A 22,032-nucleotide genomic window follows, 5' to 3' on the forward strand; every position below is an offset into this window, starting at 1 on the left:
CTAAAATCTACTCGAAAAAGTATTTCGCGAGTTCTCTTCGAGAAGTAAGATATAGCTAAGTGAGGATGAAAAGATGAATATGTAAAGGCTATTTTAATTCTAGATAAACTCTACGGAAAAATCTTTATGTCAATCTTGCAAGTAAAAATATCTCAAGTTAAAACAAGCAAGAACACAAGACACAAGATTTAATCCGAGGTTCGGCCACACCACAAAGGTGTCCTACTCCCCGTTGAGGAGCCCACAAAGGGCCGGGTCTTTTTCAACCCTAATCCTCCAAAAGCCGACCACAAAGGTCAAGGCAATCTCTTCTTATCTTAGCTCAAAGAGCAGGTGATACAAACTTCTTGGGGTCGTCCACAACTTTGGAGACTCCCAAGCAACCTCAAAAGATCTTGAAACCTAGGGTTTCAAGAACACCAAGAAAGCACAAGAGGGGTTTGCACAAGCTCAAGTCTTTGTAAAAGAGATGGAAGAGGAAAACCAAATCGTGAGCACAAGCACAAACCTCACACCCAAGAGCTCCTCCAACAAGGTTGAATCTTGAGGAAGATTTAAGTGTGAGAGAGATGGAGAGATGAGTGCTTTGTCTCAAGTTAGGTGAGCAATAAATGAGTGAGTGTTCAGCCGTATTGAAGAAGAGAGAGAGAGGGTTCTATTTATAGTCACGGCTCAAAAACTAGCCGTTTGACCAAAAACCCCATTGAAAACCGGTTGAACCGCCCCCTAGGGCGGTTGAACCGCCCCCTGACAGGTCAGCAGACTGTCTGCTAGTCTGACTGCCAGACTGACTGGCAGACTGACCTGCAGGCGAGTCAGACAGGCCAGGACCGGTTGAACCGCCCCCTAGGGCGGTTGAACCGCCCCCTGACACCCCTGGCGACCTGACTGCCAGTCTGACTGGCAGACTGCAGATCAGAAGTCAGAGGGTCAGAGACCAGTTGAGCTGCCCCCCAGGACCACTTCAGCTGGTCTAGACCAGAGAGTTTTGGAGAGAAAACCCCAGCTCAGCTGCCCGGGGGCAAGTTCAGCTGGGTATCGTCAAAGAGGTCCACAGCTGAAGTTGAAGTTCAGCTGGAGTTGAAAGTTCAACTCAGCTGAAGTCCAGCTCAGCTGAAAAGCTCAGCTGCAGCTGAAGAAGCTCATCACAGCTGAAGTTAAGTTCAGCTGGAAAGCTCAGCTTTAGTTGAAGAAGTTCAGCTGCTTTTCAGCAAGAACACTCTAGGTTTCTCAACCCTAACCATGGTCAAACAAATAATGTTAAAGTGATTTTTGGTTTTCAAAAATAGCTTTTGAATTTGGGGACTTGAGCTATAGCAAACACCTATACCTGTGCGGAAAAGAACAAGGAAGAATTACATCATGCAACACAAGATTTTACATAAATTTTTATACGTCCGTTGCATGAAGTCCTTGGTGCTTCCTTAAGTTCCTGTTTCCTTCTAATCATACACTAAGAACAAAAACTGTTAGTACCCTTATTTGTTTTGTCATTAAATCACCAAAACCCTCACTTGGGGTTGATTGCACTTACAGGAGCTATGGGGGACGATTGGAGGTGAGGGCTGGTTCACTGGGTGCACAACTACTTAGCGAAGCTCACTGGGGCGGAAATTTATAGGTTCCATCGGCGGTGGCGGCTAATTTTGGAGAAGACGTGCGGCGGTCGGAGAAAGGGGTGGTCACTGGAGCGGGGTTACCGTGGCACTTCACCGTGGCAAGACCACCGGCGATGACCGGACATGCTAGGGCGAGTCACTGCGACGAAGTACTGCGTTTAGGCACGTGGCACCCGAGCGGCAGGCGGCCAACTCCGGCGAGGTTATCTGGACCGGCCGTGAGGCAAGTGGGTACGGCGGCCAGGGCGGAACAGTGTCTCAAGCTCATCCTCAGCGCCCGATTTTTCACCGAGGATCGTTATCCGCATTCGACCGGGCGTGAATCGCGACGCCGGCATGAATCCGGGCGCGAGATCACCGGCGGTGAGGGGGGCTGAACCGGTGATCTTATTCAATCACTGTATCATGGTGATCACCATTAGAGCGTCTGACAGAGCAAGTTTCAGGGCCCAGATCTCAAATTTTTATGTGCTAACTTGTTTATCCTCCTATGACAAAGTTGTTGATCTATAATTAAACTTTGATGTTGCTACAGTAACCACACTCAAATATTCACTGGATCATTCTCAAAAGAGCTCCCAAAGTTCATCCCAAGTCACTGTCAGTAAAAATTCAGACTCTGAGTTGACTCACAGCCAGACTTTAGGTCTATTTATCTCCAAATTTTGTATGACACCAAGGTTTAATCACTTAAGCAAAGTTATGCCCCTATAGTAGCTCTATAATCTTGATGTGTTGACCTAGGGCAAATTCTTTATGAATTGAGAGATATAGAGCTCCAAAGTTGACCCTATGCACTAAATTTCAGACTTAGGCATATATGGTTTATGGGGTGCTTTTTGCAAGTAGGCCCAAATTCAACTTTTCAACTTGCAAATTCTCCAATATGAAAGATAGTTGGTTTAAGGTGCTCTTTTACTTTGATATTTGCACTTTGGTCCAAAAGTGCCTAGAATTTACAGTTACCCCCCTAGGGTTCCAATTTAGGATTTTCTAGGGGTCTTTTTAGGGTTTTAAGTACTTTAGGGTTTTTTACTACTAAAGTCCATCAATTTTTATACCTTATGAATATTTCTAATGAGTTTTGAGGTTTTATTCTATTTGGACTTCACTTACATCCATAAGCCCTAGCTCAGGGTTTAGTGCCCTGCCCTAAGGTTAACCATTCAACAAGTCCTAACATCACAACTTGATTGAAATTTTTACCTAGTGAATGCACTCTAGGTGTAACAAACATATGAAATGTCAATGCACATGATATTATGCTCAAGTTTTAGTGCTAGTAACACCAGGGGTGTTACAACCGGTCAGCCACCCTGACAGCCAGATCGCCGATCGATGATCGATGAGCAACCACGCATTGTACCAATCTACACCCTCAATTACCGATCTCATGGCACAGATCAACCCCACAAAGGGGTAAGTGCGCATCAATTTCTAGCCGTCGATTGGAGGATCCACAGTGGTCGCTCCATCCTTCCCCACGACGCCCAACCACGGCCACGCACAGAACCTGCGCAGCGGCAGCCATGGCCGGAGCGCGACAACTCAGTGCTCCCAGCCCCTAAACTCGGCACCCATTGGTGCATCACATATAGCAGGACAAGGTGAACCAAAGGGGGCAAGACTCACTGTCGATTAAGGCTACGACAGTGCTGACCACATGCAGGGCGACCCAGTGGCGAGGAAGAAGCTCCGGTGAGAAATTACGGGTCCCCTGGATCGCAATTCCATCAGGCGAAGCCTAGTGCGCCGTCCACGCCACAAGGCGAAGCCCCCCAGGCCCACCCATTGAATCCCGAGCGGTAACGTGGGCAAGTTCCATAGCGGCGGAACCTTCCCTCTCACACGGACGGTGATGGGGTCTCCAAAGGTGGTCAGGTCCTTCGGTGTGGTATGAGGTGAAAGTGTAGGGGGAGAAAGGCCAAGAGGTTGCTTATATGGTCCTCGAGAGTCCGAATCCTAGGGAGGCGCTCTGGTCGCGCTTACCGTTGGTGAAAGCGCGGATTCTGTTTTGGCCATTGAGGGGGAGGGAGCTCCCGCGCGCTGGGCCCCACCAGGCAGTGATGGCGGCCGGCCGAGTAAATGTATGACAACGCGACCCACAAGCTAGCGAGGAGGGGACGCACCCGGGCACGCGGGCTGACGAGCGGGGCAACCATGTCGGCACTACACTGATGACTGGGCTGGCACAGGTGGATAGAAGAGGGAGTGGTCCGAGAGGAGATGGGACGAGAAATGCGGTTTTGGCCCAAAGCGCAGGTAGTTCCCTTCTCTTCTTATTTTCTTTATAATTTCAGTTTTGTTTTCTAGTTTCAAATTTTGATTTCAAGTTCAAATTCAACATTGGTTTTGGAACTTCAACTTTGCAGTTAAATGCATAGTACAAAAATCCAACATAATGCAAAATATCCTTTTATTTGAGTTTTTTCTTATCTCTTTCATTTAGGAAAATATCCATGATTATGAGGAATGAGGAAACGATTTATTCCAATAGTTAAAGGTCCATACATCCAATTTAATTATTACTACAAATTTTATCAACCATATAATATTTATTAGCAAAGACAAGAATATATCTATGATGTATTTATTTAGTTCAGTTCTTTTTTGAGAAAATTTCAACAAAAGGTGATCTTTGTAGGAGAATAAAATTATAGGACATGTTTCATTTAAAACTTTTGAGAGGATTCTTTTAAAACTTCACATTTAGGATTTCACGGTGTTACATTTCTCGCTGAGGTCGGGTGGGGCGAGCCTACCTCCACGATCGGTCCCCTCGGAAAAGGCCTCTTCTTGGACGGATCCGCGATGTGATGTAGGATGCCTTCTCGATCCGCAATGCAGGAGAGGGATCCAAAGTGGAAAACCTCCCCGGCGTTGAAGATGATCGGAGTGTTGAAGATGATAGCCATGTGGTCTTTGGGAATCAACGTCACACCCCTACCTAGCGCGCCAGCAGTCGGTGTTTATGACTCAACTGCGCACCACGAGGTTCCCCATGTGATGCTTTTGAGCAGGAAGACATCATTGATTGGGACTCGATGGTACGTGCAGATGCACGACAGATCACACAAGAGTTTATAAAGGTTCGGGCCGCTAGAATGCGTAACACCCTACTTCCTATTGAGGCTGAGTATTTGAGTATGAGTGATGTATAAAGGTTGCAGAGGCGGTGGAGTGTGAGTTCTCCTAATGACGTAGTGGTGGCGTGGTTGCTGTGAGAGGACTAGTGGGCTATGCGGTAGTGTTGTGATGTGACGAGCTAAGAGTAGTCATTCATAGGGGTACCCCTATGCCTTATATAGATGACCATAAGGTTATCCCTTTACATGTCGTGATCACTCTCTAATTCTACCTGAACCCTCCTTTTATCGTGGCATGCAATCCTGCTTATCTGGAGTTCAATTGCCTTTCATCTAAGCTATCTCCAGGTATCTAGCACTTCAGGTACGCTCAACCTCCTTGCCCGAGGCTTCAGCACATGATTCGGTTGTCTGGTCTTCGCCTCTCCGGGTTGACCTCATCTAGCTTGGTTGCGACATGAGGGCATGTCTTGCTAGGCAAGTCGTCGGGAGGTCTATCAAGCGGCCCATGGAGCGTTTCTACGCTCCCGCCCGAGGTCAGCCTCGGGCGAGTCACGACTGCATCTCCCACCCAAGGTTAGCATCGGGCGAGTCGTGACTGCTTCTCCTGCCCAGAGATGGCTTTGGACGAGTCATGACTATTTCTCCTGTCCGAAGTTGGCCTCGAGCAAGACAAAATGGTGTTTCCCATTCGAGGCTGGCCTCATGCGAGACAGAACTACGTCTCCCGTCTCGAGCTGGCCTCGGGCGAGACAGAACAACATATCCTATCAAAGGTTGGCCTCAGACAAGACGGAACAACGTTTCTATGCTCATAACGACCTAGGGATATCTATTTCCCACAACTTAGAGCAACTCTGACAGAGGGCCGAAACCAACCCGAAAACAAAAATTTGGGGCCAATTCGTTTTTTATTCCCTCTTCCACCAACAAAAAACTTTGCATCCCGTATCGAACTCTTTCGCTCCCGCATATTTTGGCGTCGGGCATTCTTCCCCAATCCGAGCGGTCTCACGTTCTCCCTGTTAGGATGTGTCCTCTACACAAGCCGGTTAACAGTAACCGGGGTAGGGTTAATCCCAACCGTCTAATCGCGCCCCTGATCGGGGGGCTATCCTAACTGTTGGTTGCAGCCCCCGGTCACACGACGCCATATAAATAGATTAAGGGGGCCGACGGGTTTAGCCAACGCTAATCGCTCGACCACAAACCCTAATCGACACTTTGAGAGGAACCGATCCCCTAGGCGCTTGGAGTGACTGGAATCGCTGTGACTATGCCTCAGATCCCCGTTATCCCATCGGGATCTGAGATTCCCCCTGCAGGCAACATTGGAGGAGCTGATTCACCGCCGACCAACGACGGGAACCAATCTCCTCGACACCAGCAGGGAGATCGACAAGAAGGAGGAGGCGGGTCTTCGCTGCAAGACGCCGCCGCAATGATGGCTAGGAACAACAACGATGGTATGTATACATCTACCGCTCAGTAGAATAGATCTACTCATCATCGAAGTATTTTAGACATGGATTGGTATTCTAGGGACTTAGGAAACGATCCTAATCACCAGAAATTCTAACAATGGTATCAGAGGCAACCTAAGAACACTAGATCTCCTAATCTGCATCGTTTTATGAGATCACATAAAGGTCTCGGATCTATGTGAATGAACTCAATTTTTTATCATTGTTCATCACCCGAGAACAGATAGATTAGAATAGAACACCCGAGAACAGATATATTAGAATAGAACAGAAAGAAGTCAATGCTCTTGGATTAGGGTTTTCCCTAACCCTAAAATTTAGGTTTGGCCACGGTAAGAGACACAGTGTCTCGGCCTCAAACCATAGAGCTCACGTAACTGTCTAGGGTTAGGGTTTATGACCTAACCCTAATCGGTAAATTTGTCAACAGGGACAAAAAGAGACTAGTGATTTTGATCCACAGTCAGAACAGATAAGAAAAAGTCACAGAATAAAATTAGGGTTAGAACCCTTTTTTTTGAAAAACCACGTGAATCAAAAGTGCACAGATAACGGTCGTCATGCGTCATTTTTTGAAAAACCACGGTCGTCATGCGTCATTTTTTTACAAATAACCCCTCACAACTATTTCAAATTAATCCGCTGCACGCCTATAGATGTCAAACGACGACCCGGCACGGGCCAGACGCCCACGGGCCACAACTCTGGCCTAGACACGTCATGCCGACCTGCTGACTGTCCGTCGGCCCATTTGATTAAATCAGCGTAAAATGTTAAAAACGGTGCAGGAGGTGGGGTTTGAACCCATGTCCTGATGGAAGAAGGGCGAGAGATACTAGGTGAAGTTGTCTAACCAGTAGACATCATGCTCAAATATTTTTAATATTGAATATAAATTGAATATATGTATATACGTTTTTGTAAAATAAAAATATATAATCGTGTCGGACCGGGCCAACACTACGGGCCAAGGCTACAGCTCAAGCACGGTACCGCGTTCTTGGCTCTTGCAAGCATTAGGTCGTTTCTGAGACCACATTGGCGCAATGTACTCCATGGTGTTTGAGGTCAACAATGATTTGTCACACTAACAATAAAATGAAAGGTTATTTATTGGTTTTAAACGTTAGTAATTGCTACGAAGTAGCATAGTTTATATGGAGCGCATAATTTATATAGAGCGCATCCAATTTTTATTGATGCCTTACTTTAGGAACCACTCAATATTTTAATCTATCTTTTCTTATAAGTTTGAATTCATATGACTTATTTTAGAAACTTGAGCTCACAAACTTTCTCTTATTTTGTATCTGTATGGTAGAATTATGTCATTCTATAACCTCTGTTCGTTAAGTTAGTCGTTGTGAACTCTCTTCTAATCGCTCACTTTATTGGTCGTGTTGTACCAAGATATATTGGATGGAGTAAACAATAACATCAGTTATCCAAATAAAAAAAATATTATACGGAGAGCAGAAACAATCAATAAAAAATCTTAAGATTTTTTTGGTGGATAGTTTACATGGATATTGTTGTAAGCCGTTGCAATGCACGGGCAACCGACTAGTGTTTTATTATAGAGTCGATAGATAGACGATGCATGGGAAGTGTTTCCAATACGATAATCCCATTTTCTAAAAGATGAATGAGAGGCTAGAATTGTCTATAGGTGGGACTTAGGTCAGTGACAGATAGAACTGCCATCTTCGCAAATGGATCCTAGCCCTCTGTTGGGGTAGCGTGCCCCGCGTCCATCGCACGCGGAGCCGGAAAGATAACGGCAGCTGGACAGATGGAGCCGCTGGCTGATCCACACGACGCGGCCAGATCCCATCTCGGCCGTCCGTCCAACGGCGGCCCGGCTATTTAAGGACCAAGCGAGCGGCGCATTCAATTGCACTTGTTCGGAACCCTGCCTGGTCCAAGCGAGTAGCGATTAGCCTGTCGTTTTCTGCTTCTTGATTTTTCTTCTTTTCTTCAATTTTTTCTATGGTTGCGTTCCGTTGTTGCTGCAGTTTTTTGAGATTCCTGGTATAGTAATGAGATTCCTGATATGGTAATGCGATTATTTTACATTTTCTGGTTAGGATCTTGCTGACGTGAGAATTGAGATCGATCTGAAAGGCTTGATTGTGCCTTCCCTACATCAATCCATCTTGAAGTCTCTTGGAAATTCCCCAAAAGCTAAAAAGAACCTGTTTGGTGGTTGCATTGTTTGCTTTGGTAATTCAACTTTGCTTTTGCTTGTTTCTTCTTTATTCCGTGCCAATGATGATTCACTTTCAAGGTGAATTCTTTGATGGTTGCATTGTTGGCTTTGGTAATTCAACTTTGCTTTTGCTTGTTTCTTCTTTATTCCGTGCCAATGATGATTCACTTTCAAGGTGAATTCTTTGATTGTTTTGTGATGTTCTTGAGGCGTTCAACTGAGGCACGACCGAATCGAAATTTAATTACTGCTTTGTAGTTCATCAAAATCTTGGCTTTAATTCAGTAGTAGAAAATTGAACTTTGAAACTTTGTATTCGTGTCAAATCTTTTTTTATGTTACTCATCTCAAGTGTACTAGTGATGCTGAATTTTGGATGACTTTATTTGCTGGTTCACAGCTACGGTGATATGCATTTGAGGTGTACACCTGAGGCACGTCGCACGCTTGAAGAAGCCTATGCACTTGTTCTTTCTGATCCTTAAGTTTGAAGGTTCATTCGTTTGGTCTTTCGAATGGTTCTTATTGCATCAGCAGCTAATTTCTTGCATGAAAATAGCGATTTGCTTAGGTTACCCTGCACCTACTTTCAACAAATATGTCATGTTTTTTCTCATTCATTTGTGATTTGCCTCCAACGTCCTCATGAGTTTGATCAGTACAATATCATGCATTTTCTTAATCAAGTGTATGGTTTGGAAAAAAAGATGCGTTGAAGTATCAATGCCAATTAGAATAAACTAGTGCTAACTTAGTCATGCTAAAATAACTAGCATGAACCACGGAAGGAGGAAATAACTGGATTCGTGTGGCTGCATGTATGTATGTTAATTTGGACTTTAGACATAATATAGCATTAGTTTGTATGGGGTGTGGGTTTTATCTATCTCGATCTGGTCTTAATAAATTAAGATTTTCTCTCAGTTCGGATTCCATCTCTGTTTGTATCCTTTGTAAATAAAGTACCTTAATTTTGTAGTGAAAACTTTTATAAGAAAACTACAGCGGTGGTTACCTTGGCGAAGTGAAGGGTGGTGGTTGGAACTTTGGTGACCAAAAAATATGTAAAGTGGTGGACAGAGATATAAAGTGGTGGAAAGCATTGGAATATGATACTTTGGTTTGTTTTGCAAAATTTCATTGTTAAGAGAATTTTGGTTTGTTTTTCTATTGATAAATGGCTTGCCTTTTACATCGTAGTTCCATGTTTTTAGCTCTATTTTTAAGCTACATAAGTGTAGCTCTATAAGTTCTATTCTAGAAAAAAGAGTTTTTAGAGCATTTAAAAGGATGTTATGTAACAAGAGCCCAGGATCGTATTTTGAAATATATGATAACAAAATCCTATTATAAAATATATATGACTAACAAAAACCGTTTCAACATGGGCCTTATTTTACAAAACTAGTAAAGTTCCGGTCCTAACTATACAACAAATCTAAAAAGGCAATAAAGTGAATACATATTATAAATCATGTCAAAAGTGATCGAGATAACGAGGTGAACAAAAAAAATCTGAATCATGACAAAAATGAATACACATTCTGTGTGATTGGATGACTGTGTCTGTGTAGGTGTGCTCGCCTGAGCCTAACCCAGGAGATACGTGACTTTTACCCATATTCGCGCATACAGGCAAAAAGCTACGGTAAACACGTGAGTTGTATCTGCGCATACATGTCTAATCGAGTGCATGCAGAGTGCATGCAGTTAACCGAACATGCTCTCGGAGCTAGTCAACGCATGCAAAGAGCCATGCTAAGGAGGTACACCCAACCAATCATATAGATTATCTAGATACACCCAACCAATCATATAGATTATCTATACCACTATATATGAAGCAAATCATAAATTCTAAATCATGATAATGTTGCTGTACTATCAACCTGTACTATGTGGATTGGTCCGATGAATCAAGAAATTTTGCTAACCTGAAAAGCTAAGGGCAGTGTTGTCAGAAGCACTGATGATGCCTTTAACTGGTTTAAATATGGTAATGTTTAGCCTAACGTGTTGCATATTCCCAGTAAAATGAATACTGAGAACAAAATTACTGGTGTCCAGCCGTTCTGAAACAATTGCAGAGGAGATTGAAGTAGGAACCTGAATACCCTGATTTTAGGATATAAAATTTCTTTCTTATTATGACCCAAAATCATGTGTTACTCTTCTTTTTCTCACTCTAGGCTTTTCTCTCTTTTTCTTTTTATTAGAAATAGCTTAAACTAGTAGAGGTTAATTATTTATTTTTGTCAAAACCTTACGAGTCATGACATATTGCATCATGCTGAGCTTAAAATAATCTTTAAAATGTTGCACAAGTATGAATATATTTGAATTTGAAATCTAGTTTTGAATTTGGATTTGAAAACTCTATAGAAAAAGAAATGGAAAAGGAATTAAAAAATCTAGAGAAAAAAGAAAAGGATAAAGCAGCCTAGCCGGCCCAAATTGGCCGCGCGCCCGCACGATCGCGCCGTCTGATAGGCGGACCCCGCCTGTCAGCGGCAGTTCTCCCTCGCTCGCTGCCCAGTGGGGCTGATATGTCGGCGCCAGTTTTTCTCCCCCGCGCGCTCTCTCTCTGTCTCGCGGGCCCGGATCGCTAGTCGCCGAGCCGTTGCCCCACGCGCCCCTTTCTTCTCTCTGCGTTGTGGGCCTGCCTGTCAGTTCCGCCCCCTCTGCGCTCGCCGTGGACCGGCGCGTGCGCACTCGCGCACGTCGCTGGATTTCTCGGCCACGACGCCCGCCCACGCGCCCAACTTCCTTCTTAGAGCCTCGCCAGTGCCCCGCGCACACCCCTCGCCTCATTTTGCACAGCTTCACCCTTTCTCGCGCTCTGCCCACGCTGCCAACCGCCGCCGGAGACCCGCGCCTGCGTTTTCGGCCATCCCGCTCGCCGTAGACTGCGCCAAGCCTCCCTGAGCTTCGCCTCGAGGTGAGACACCCGTCCCCGTGCCCAATTTCCCCTACTGCACCTGTGTTCGGCCAATTTCACCTAAGCCGGTGCTCGGCCGCGGCGGTCCGCCGTGCTCGCGCGGTGGCCAGCCGATTTAGCCTCGTCTAGTTTCCCGGAGTAGGTCCCTATGTCATCCCTGCCTCTGCTGAAGCTAGCCCAGGCCATAACGCGCCTTAAGTCCCCTCCCTATGGTCGGAATGGCTCACCGGAGTTACTCCGGCCCGCTCGAGGCTTTCTCACCACCGTTCTCCCCTCTCTGCCCGTGGATTCATGGTCTCTTCCCCGCCATTGAGTTCGCCGTGGCGCCCTCTCCTTCTCTGCCCAACTCCGGCCTGCCCGAGGCTTTCTCACCGTCGTTCTCCCCTCTCTGCCCGTGGATTCATGGCCTCTTCCCCGCCATTGAGTTCGTCGTGGCACCCTCTCCCTCTCTACCCAACTCCGGCGACCCCGGAGCCACCCTAGCTCACGCCAGCCTCAACTCAGGCGACCTCACCGCCGCGGAGAGGAGCGGCGCCGCCTGCAGCCGTCTGTTTCCCCCTGGTCTGATCCCCTCCGTTTGATTCATATCGAATGGCTCAGATCACGGATAACGCTTCGCGCACGCACGCCCTGACGCCCTGGCCCGCCTGTCAGCGCCCAAACCCTCTGGCGCTGGGCCCGCTCGGTCAGCGTGCTCTCCCCCTCTGTCGCTGACACTCCCTGGCCCGCCTGTCAGTGCTCGCCCGCTCGCGCGCGCGCCCTCGGCCACAGATCTAATCTCAGCCGTTGGTTTTGGATCTGACGGTTAGATTCACCCGATACCCCTTCGCGCGGTAGTTTTCTTAAAGAGACCCTCGGTTTATTGGAAATCAACCCGCCGTCCCTGGTTTTCGCGCGCAGGCCCTATAATCTTGCAGATTTAGCCCTGGACTTTTAAATATTCACAGAATTAGCCCTAATTTCATATTTTGATTTCCCAAACTTGTTTATTTCATAACTTTTGCATATGAACTCCAAATTTAGTGATTCAAATTGCAAAATGTTCATAGAATTATTCTTTATTTAAATAAAATGGTTTCACTTACTGTCTGCACACTCTAATTTTTAGGATTGAATATGAACTAATGTAGATGTATGTTTTATTTATTTAATAAAATAAATATATTAAATAAATAAAAGGAGAACCTTAGAGATTTAAGCATGAGTAAGCTTGTGAGATTAATAATGTGTACTACATGAGTTCACCTCTGTTCTAAATTTTAGGTCACAATAAAATAATGGGTTTTTTAAATTGGTGCCCTCAGTTTTGGTCATGTGCTCATGTATACCCTTAGTCGTGTTTTTTGCTCAGCTGTGCCCTTCCAGTGCTATAGAACAGAAGGGCACAGCTGAGCAAAAAATACGACTAAGGGTATACGTGAGCACACATCCAAAACTGAGGGCACCAATTTAAAAAACCCAATAATAAATTGATCTATGTTTATGTACTTGTAAGTAACACTTAGGGAAATAATAATCTATTTCCAAATAAAGTTAATGTATGTTATAGTTTATGATTATACTTTGAATTCATTATCTCTTATGTAGTATTGTGTCCTTTTAAGATGTGTTCCAATGTTTGTACATGTTTGGTGTGATGTTCACTTGTACTTTCCAAATGTATTGAATGCATGCTCGCTTTATTTAGACAACGAGCAATCCAAGGTTCCTGTGTGTGTTATTGGAGACCTCCCTGAGCAACAACCTGGTGAAGGCAAGTGTCCTCTGACCCATTATGTCCTACATACTTTATGATTCATTGTCCCGCATTACTTTATGAAACCTAAGGATTGACTAGTCTGTATTCACTTATCCTTGTTTACCTTTTTGAGTTATCATGGTTAGCATGTTGCTATTGCCTTAACTTAATCAATGAACATGATGTGAACATTTATGATAAGATACTGTTATCCTGATTATGTGGATGATCTTGTGATACCTTAGGGGGCTCAGGCCTTTTTCTTGAGTACCTCTCCGTAAGGACCTATTCGTGGAGTGACCACCCGGAATAACAGTACAACCATGAGGGTGGAATGAGACGCCCTTAGCTGATTAATTAGATGAATCTGGGGGTGTAGTTGGCTTTGCCGGAGGGCCGTCAATGGGACCGGGGCGTAGTGCTCGCTCTGCCAAGGTTGGGGTGCAGAGGTTCTTTCGATTTGGTTTTGTTAGTCACCCACCTTGGGGAGGTGTACTGCGTTTGTACGACTGTTGTCGGGGACCATAATTAGGGGTACCCTCAAGTCTCCTAATTCTCAGCTGGTAACCCCCATCAGCATAAAGCTGCAAAGGCCTGATGGTGCGATTAAGTCAGGGATCGGTCCATTCGAGGGACTCGATCACGCCTCGCCCGAGCCTAGCCTCGGACAAGGGCAGCCGACCCCGGGAGATTTCCGTCTCGCCCGAGGCCCCCCTCCAGCGAGGAACATACTTCCGGCTCGCCCAAGGCCCTGTCTTCGCCAAGAAGCAACCCTGACCAAATCGCCGCGCCAACCGACCAGATCGCAGGAGCATTTAATGCAAATGTGGCCTGGCACCTTTATCCTAACACGCGTCCTCCAGTCGACAGAGCGTGACCGCAGTCACTTCGCCGCTCCGCTGACCGGCCTAACAGAAGGACAGCGCCGCCTGCGCCACCCCGACTGCTGTGCCGCTCGACAGAGTGAGGCTGACAGGCAGTCAGGCCCGACCTCAGGCACCATAGGAAGCTCCGCTCCGCCCGACCAGGGGCTCGGACTCGGGCTCAGCCCCGGAAGACGGCGAACTCCGCTCCGCCCGACCCAGGGCTCGGACTCGGGCTCAGCCCCGGAAGACGATGAACTCCGCTTCGCCCAACCCAGGGCTCGGACTCAGGCTCAGCCCCGGAAGACGGCGAACTCCGCTCCGCCCGACCTAGGGCTCGGACTTGGGCTCAGCCCCAGAAGACGACGAACTCCGCTCCGCCCGACCCAGGGCTCGGACTTGGGCTCAGCCCCAGAAGGCGACGAACTCCGCTTCGCCCGACCCAGGGCTCGGACTCAGCCCTGGCCTCAGCCAATGGTCTCCGCCTCGCCCGATTCAAGGGCTCAGACTCGACCACGGCCACGGAAGACAGACTCGACCTCGACCTCGGAGGAGCCTCCACATCGCCCAACCTAGGGCGCGGACCGACCACGTCGATAGAAGGCGCCATCATTACCCTACCCCAAGCTGACTCAGGCTACGGGGAACAAGACCGGCGTCCCATCTGGCTCGCTCCGCCAGATAGGCAATGATGGAGCCCCGCACGCTCTGTGACGACGGTGGCTCTCAGCCCCCTTACAGAAGCAAGAGGACGTCAGCAAGGACTCGACAGCCCTGACAGCTGTCCTTCCGCTGGGCTCCAGCGCTCCTCCGACGGCCACGACACCACACGAACCGGGTGCCAAAACCTCTCCGGCTGCCACGACGGCATGTACTTAGGGCGCTAGCTCTCCTCCGCTAGACACGTAGCACTCTGCTACACCCCCCATTGTACACCTGGATACTCTCCTTACGCTTATAAAAGGAAGGACCAGGACCCTCTTACAGAGGGTTGGCCGCGCGGGGACGAGGACGGGACAGGCGCTCGCGTGAGACCGCTCGCTCCCTCTCCCGCGTGGACGCTTGTAACCCCCTACTGCAAGCGCACCCGACCTGGGCGCGGGACGAACACGAAGGCCGCGGGATTTCCACCTCTCTCACGCCCGTCTCCGACCGCCTCACTTCCCCCCTTCGCGCTCGGCCTCGCGCCGACCCATCTGGGCTGGGGCACGCGGCGACATCTCACTCGTTGGCCCAGGGACCCCCCGGTCTCGAAACACCGACAGTTGACGCGCCAGGTAGGGGTCTGCTGCGTGTTGACGAACAGCTTCCCGTCAAGCTCCAAATGGGCAGTCTCCAGCAACCTTTCCAACCCGGGACGGTGCTCCGTTTCGGGAGTCTTGAGTTCATGTCCCTCGACGGCAGCTACGACATGATACTCCTTCCCCCGTCGTGCGACAGCGACAATGGCGGTCGACAGCCCGCCCACCGGCGGCGGAATCGACGACGTCTTCCCCGCGTAGTGGAAGAACAACATTCAAGCTCACCCCGCCCTCTCCCCCGCCGACGGAGGAGGCGGGGCAACCAAGGCCAAGCAGGAGGCGGCCTCTCGTCGGCTGTCGAGCAAGTCGACGGCGCCGGCACCCCAATAGGGGGCGCGTCGAGCATCGATCTCGCGTTTGAGACGAAGACGAGCGCCGTCTCCCCGCGACACGCCAATTCCAAGCAAACAGACGACGCCAGCACGCTCGCGAAAGGCTTGCTGGGCGTCACCCTCGTGCCTAAGACGACGGTGCAGTCAGTCCCCGACGCGACTTCATCACTGCCCGTCGACCAAGAGGTACCGACCGATTCCCATCTCATGCCCCTTGGATTCAGCCTCGACCCGCCAAGCGGCTTCGCTTCGGCGGACGCTCTCGTAGAGGCGAGTCCAAACCCTCTGGGGTATCGTATGCGGTCACCCTAGGACCGGCTGACGGACGTCTCGACCGACGGGCCCTCGGGGTCCGAGGAAGATGACGAGCCCGACTTCTGTTGGGATTTCTCTGGACTTGGCAACCCCAGTGCCATGCGGGACTTCATGACCGCATGCGACTATTGCCGTTCCGACTGTTCCGACGGTAGCAGCAGCCTCGGCGACGAGGACTGCGGCCCAAGTCGTGAATGTTTTCATGTCGATCTAGGGGGTCCCTCCGAAGGCAACCATCTCGGTATGCCGGAGAACGGTGATCTCCCTAGGCCTGTGCCTCGCGTTGACATCCTACGGGAGCTAGCTGTGGTCCCCGTTCAGGCGGGGGGTCATGACCCACAGCTTGAGCAAATCCGCGGGGTGCAGGCCAGGCTCGACGAGGGAGCAGGAGCACTTGAGTCGATCCGCCGGGACGTCGGGCAGGAATGGGCGGGCCAGCCTCCGGCCGGAGAAATGCGTCATCTACCCCAGGGTATCCAGCACCGCATCGCCGACGATGTTAGGGTCAGGCCGCCACCCGCATCCAGTGGGGTCGGCCAGAACCTGGCTGCAGCGGCAATGCTTCTCCGCGCGATGCCGGAGCCATCAACCACCGAGGGGCGGCGAATCCAGGGAGAGCTCAAGAATCTCCTGGAGGGCGCCGCGGTCCGACGGGCCAAAAGCTTCGCCTCCCGAAGGCAGGGGTACCCCTCGGAACATCACGCCGCGACTTCCCGATTCATGCGGGAAGCCTCGGTCCACACCGGGCGCACACGCAACACAACGCCTGCGGCCCCGGGATGCCTCGGCAACGAGCACCATCACCGCGACCGTCGGGCCAACTTCGACGAGAGGGTGCGCCGAGGCTACCACCCCATGCGTGGAGGACGCTACGACAGCGGGGAGGATCGGAGTCCCTCGCCCGAACCACCCGGTCCGCAGGCTTTCAGCCGCGCCATACGACAGGCACCGTTCCCGACCCGGTTCCGACCCCCGACTACTATCACAAAGTACTCGGGGGAGACGAGACCGGAACTGTGGCTCGCGGACTACCGGCTGGCCTGCCAACTGGGTGGAACGGACGATGACAAGCTCATCATCCGCAACCTCCCCTTGTTCCTCTCCGACACCGCTCGCGCCTAGTTGGAGCACCTGCCTCCGGGGCAGATCTCCAACTGGGACGACCTGATCCAAGCATTCGCCGGCAATTTCCAGGGCACGTACGTATGCCCCGGAAACTCCTGGGACCTCCGAAGCTGCCGGCAGCAGCCGGGAGAGTCTCTCCGGGACTACATCCGGTGATTCTCGAAGCAGCGCACCGAGCTGCACAACATCACCGATTCGGATGTCATCGGCGCGTTCCTCGCCGGCACCACCTGCCGCGACCTGGTGAGCAAGCTGGGTCGCAAGACCCCCACCAGGGCGAGCGAGCTGATGGACATCGCCACCAAGTTTGCCTCTGGCCAGGAGGCGGTTGAGGCTATCTTCCGAAAGGACAAGCAGCCCCAGGGCCGCCCACCGGAAGATGCCCCCGAGGCGTCAAATCAGCGCGGCGCCAAGAAGAAGGGCAAGAAGAAGTCGCAAGCAAAACGCGACGCCGCCAACGCGGACCTTGTCGCCGCCGCCGAGTACAAGAACCCTCGGAAACCCCCCGGAGGTGCCAACCTCTTCGACAAGATGCTCAAGGAGACGTGCCCCTATCACTAGGGGCCTGTCAAGCACACCCTTGAGGAGTGCGCTATGCTTCGGCGCCACTTCCATAGGGCCGGGCCACCCGCGGAGGGTGGCAGGGCTCGCGACGACGACAAGAAGGAAGATCACCAGGCAGGAGAGTTCCCCGAGGTCCGCGACTGCTTCATGATCTACGGTGGGCAAGCGGCGAACGCCTCGGCTCGGCACCGCAAGCAAGAGCGTCGGGAGGTCTGTTCGGTGAAGGTGACGGCGCCAGTCTACCTAGACTGGTCCGACAAGCCCATCACCTTCGACCAAGCCGACCACCCCGACCACGTGCCGAGCCCGGGGAAATACCCGCTCGTCGTCGACCCCGTCATCGGCGACGTCAGGCTCACCAAGGTCCTCATGGACGGAGGCAGCAGCCTCAACACCATCTACGCCAAGACCCTCGGGCTCCTGCGTGTCGATCTGTCCTCGGTCCGGGCAGGCGCTGCGCCTTTCCACGGGATCATCCCCGGGAAGCGCGTCCAGCCCCTCGGACAACTCGACCTTCCCGTCTGCTTCGGAATGCCCTCCAACTTCCGAAGGGAGACCCTCACGTTCGAGGTGGTCGGGTTCCGAGGGACCTACCACGCGGTACTGGGGAGGCCATGCTACGCGAAGTTCATGGCCGTCCCCAACTACACCTACCTCAAGCTCAAGATGCCGGGCCCCAACGGGGTCATCACCGTCGGCCCCACGTACAAACACGCGTTCGAATGCGACGTGGAGTGCGTGGAGTACGCCGAGGCCCTCGCCGAATCCGAGGCCCTCATCGCCGACCTGGAGAGCCTCTCTAAGGAGGTGCCGGACGTGAAGCGTCACGCCGGCAACTTCGAGCCAGCGGAGACGGTTAAGTCCGTCCCCCTCGACCCCAGCAGCGACGCCTCCAAGCAGATCCGGATCGGCTCCGAGCTCGATCCCAAATAGGAAGCAGTGCTCGTCGACTTTCTCCGCGCGAATGCCGACGTCTTCGCGTGGAGTCCCTCGGACATGCCCGGCATACCGAGGGATGTCGCCGAGCACTCGCTGGACATCCGAGCCGGAGCCCGACCCGTCAAGCAGCCTCTACGCCGATTCGACGAAGAAAAGCGCAGAGCCATAGGCGAGGAGATCCACAAGCTAATGGCGGCAGGGTTCATCAAAGAGGTATTCCATCCCGAATGGCTTGCCAACCCTGTGCTTGTGAGAAAGAAAGGAGGGAAATGGCGGATGTGTGTAGACTACACTGGTCTAAACAAAGCATGTCCGAAGGTTCCCTACCCTTTGCCTCGCATCGATCAAATCGTGGATTCCACTGCTGGGTGCGAAACCCTGTCTTTCCTCGATGCCTACTCAGGGTATCACCAAATCAGGATGAAGGAGTCCGACCAGCTCGCGACCTCTTTCATCACGCCCTTCGGCATGTACTGCTATGTCACCATGCCGTTCGGCTTGAGGAATGCGGGCGCGACGTACCAGCGGTGCATGAACCATGTGTTCGGCCAACACATTGGCCGGACGGTCAAGGCCTACGTCGATGACATCGTAGTCAAGACGAGGAAAGCCTCCGACCTCCTTTCCGACCTTGAAGTGACGTTCTGATGTCTCAAGGCGAAAGGCGTGAAGCTCAATCCCGAAAAGTGTGTCTTCGGGGTACCCCGAGGCATGCTCTTGGGGTTCATCGTCTCCGAGCGGGGCATCGAAGCCAACCCGGAGAAGATCGCAGCTATCACCAGCATGGGGCCCATCAAGGACTTAAAAGGCGTACAAAGAGTCATGGGATGTCTTGCGGCTCTGAGCCGCTTCATCTCACGCCTCGGCGAAAGAGGCCTACCTCTGTACCGCCTCTTAAGGAAGGCCGAGTGCTTCGCTTGGACCCCTGAGGCCGAGGAAGCCCTCGGAAACCTGAAGGCGCTCCTCACGAATGCGCCCATCTTGGTGCCCCCCGCTGCCGGAGAAGCCCTCTTGATCTACGTCGCCACGACCACCCAGGTGGTTAGCGCCACGATTGTGGTTGAGAGACGAGAAGAGGGGCATGCATTGCCCGTCCAGAGGCCAGTCTACTTCATCAGCGAGGTACTGTCCGAGACCAAGATCCGCTATCCGCAAGTTCAGAAGCTGCTGTACACGGTGATCCTGACGCGGCGGAAGCTGCGACACTACTTCGAGTCTCATCCGGTAACTGTGGTGTCATCTTTCCCCCTGGGGGAGATCATCCAGTGCCGAGAGGCCTCGGGTAGAATCGCAAAGTGGGTGGTGGAAATCATGGGCGAAACAATCTCGTTCGCCCCTCGGAAGGCTATCAAGTCCCAGGTCTTGGCGGACTTCGTGGCTGAATGGGTCGACACCCAGCTCCCAACAGCTCCGATCCAGCCGGAGCTCTAGACCATGTTCTTCGACGGGTCGTTGATGAAGACGGGAGCCGGCGCAGGCCTACTCTTCATCTCGCCCCTCGGGAAGCACCTACGCTACATGCTACGCCTCCATTTCCCGGCGTCTAACAATGTGGCTGAGTACGAGGCTCTGGTCCACGGGTTGCGGATCGCCATCGAGCTAGGGGTCCGACGCCTCGATGCTCGCGGCGACTTGCAGCTCGTCATCGACCAAGTCATGAAGAACTCCCACTGCCGCGACCCGAAGATGGAAGCCTACTGCGATGAGGTTCGGCGCCTGGAAGACAAGTTCTACGGGCTCGAGCTCAACCACATTGCCCGACGCTACAACGAGACTGCGGACGAGCTGGCTAAAATAGCCTCGGGGCGAGCAACGGTTCCCCCGGACGTCTTCTCCCGAGACCTGCATCAACCCTCCGTCAAGATCGACGACACGCCCGAGCCCGAGGCGCCCTTGGCCCAGCCCGAGGCACCCTCGGCCCAGCCCGAGGTACCCTCGGCCCAGCCCGAGGTACCCTCGGCTCAGTCCGAGGCACCCTCGGCTCGGCCCGAGGCATCCTCGGTTTAGCCCGAGGTACCCTCGGCCCCCGAGGGCGAGACACTGCACGTCGAGGAGGAGCGAAGCGGGGTCACGCCTGATCAAAACTGGCAGACCCCGTACCTGCAATATCTCCACCGAGGAGAGCTACCCCTCGACCGAGCCGAAGCTCGGCGGTTGGCGCGGCGCGCCAAGTCGTTCGTCTTGCTGGGAGATGGGAAGGAGCTCTACCACCGCAGCCCCTCGGGCATCCTCCAGCGATGCATTTCCATCGCCGAAGGTCAGGAACTCCTACGAGAGATACACTCGGGGGCTTGCGGCCACCACGCAGCACCTCAAGCCCTTGTCGGAAATGCCTTCCGACAAGGTTTCTACTGGCCGACGGCGGTGGCCGACGCCACTAGAATTGTCCGCACCTGCGAAGGGTGTCAGTTCTACGCAAGGCAGACCCACCTGCCTGCTCAGGCCCTGCAGACGATACCCATCACCTGGCCTTTTGCTGTGTGGGTCTGGACCTCGTCGGCCCCTTGCAGAAGGCACCCGGGGGCTACACACACCTGTTGGTCGCCATCGACAAATTCTCCAAGTGGATCGAGGTCCGACCCCTAAACAGCATCAGGTCCGAACAGGCGGTGGCGTTCTTCACCAACATCATCCATCGTTTTGGGGTCCCGAACTCCATTATCACCGACAACGGCACCCAGTTCACCGGCAAAAAGTTCCTGGACTTATGCGAGGATCACCACATCCGGGTGGATTGGGCCGCCGTGGCTCACCCCATGACGAATGGGCAAGTAGAGCGTGCCAACGACATGATTCTACAAGGACTCAAGCCTCGGATCTACAACGACCTCAACAAGTTCGGCAAGCGATGGATGAAGGAACTCCCCTCGGTGGTCTGGAGCCTGAGGACAACGCCGAGCCGAGCCACGGGCTTCACGCCGTTCTTTCTAGTCTATGGGGCCGAGGCCATCTTGCCCACAGACTTGGAATACGGTTCCCCGAGGACGAGGGCCTATGCTGACCAAAGCAACCAAGCTAATCGAGAAGACTCGCTGGACCAGCTGGAAGAGGCTCGGGACAAGGCCTTACTACACTCGGCGCGGTACCAGCAGTCCATGCGACGCTACCACGCCCGAGGGGTCCGGTCCCGAGACCTCCAGGTGGGCGACCTGGTGCTTCGGGTACGACAGGACGCCCAAGGGCGGCACAAGCTCACGCCTCCCTGAGAAGGGCCGTTCGTCATCGCCAAAGTTCTGAAGCCCGGAACGTACAAGCTGGCCAACAGTCAAGGTGAGGTCTACAACAATGCTTGGAACATCCAACAGATACGTCGCTTCTACCCTTAAGATGTTTTCAAGTTGTTCATATACCTCGCTCCCACGCAAAGTTTAGTCATCAAGGAAGGGTCAGCCTTGCCTCGGCAAAGCCCGACCCTCCCTCGGGGGCTAAAAGGGGGGAACCCCCTCTGCGTCGAAATTTTCCTCGAAAAAAGATCCTTTCTGCCAGAATGTCTTTCGTGCTTTTCGACTACTTCGAAAG

At 51.8% G+C, this 22,032-nt stretch overlaps 1 long non-coding RNA gene across 1 annotated transcript; it reads left to right on the forward strand.

The window, feature by feature from the left end:
- Nucleotides 1-8,084: 8,084 nt before the first annotated feature.
- On the forward strand, nt 8,085-9,321 carry LOC103639178 (uncharacterized). The gene is made up of 2 exons (XR_559284.3): nt 8,085-8,476; nt 8,574-9,321. It is a non-coding gene; the product is annotated as an uncharacterized lncRNA (long non-coding RNA).
- The last annotated feature ends 12,711 nt before the right edge of the window (nt 9,322-22,032 follow it).

Source organism: Zea mays, chromosome 1 (genome assembly GCF_902167145.1).
Source record: "Zea mays cultivar B73 chromosome 1, Zm-B73-REFERENCE-NAM-5.0, whole genome shotgun sequence".
NCBI lineage: Eukaryota > Viridiplantae > Streptophyta > Magnoliopsida > Poales > Poaceae > Zea > Zea mays.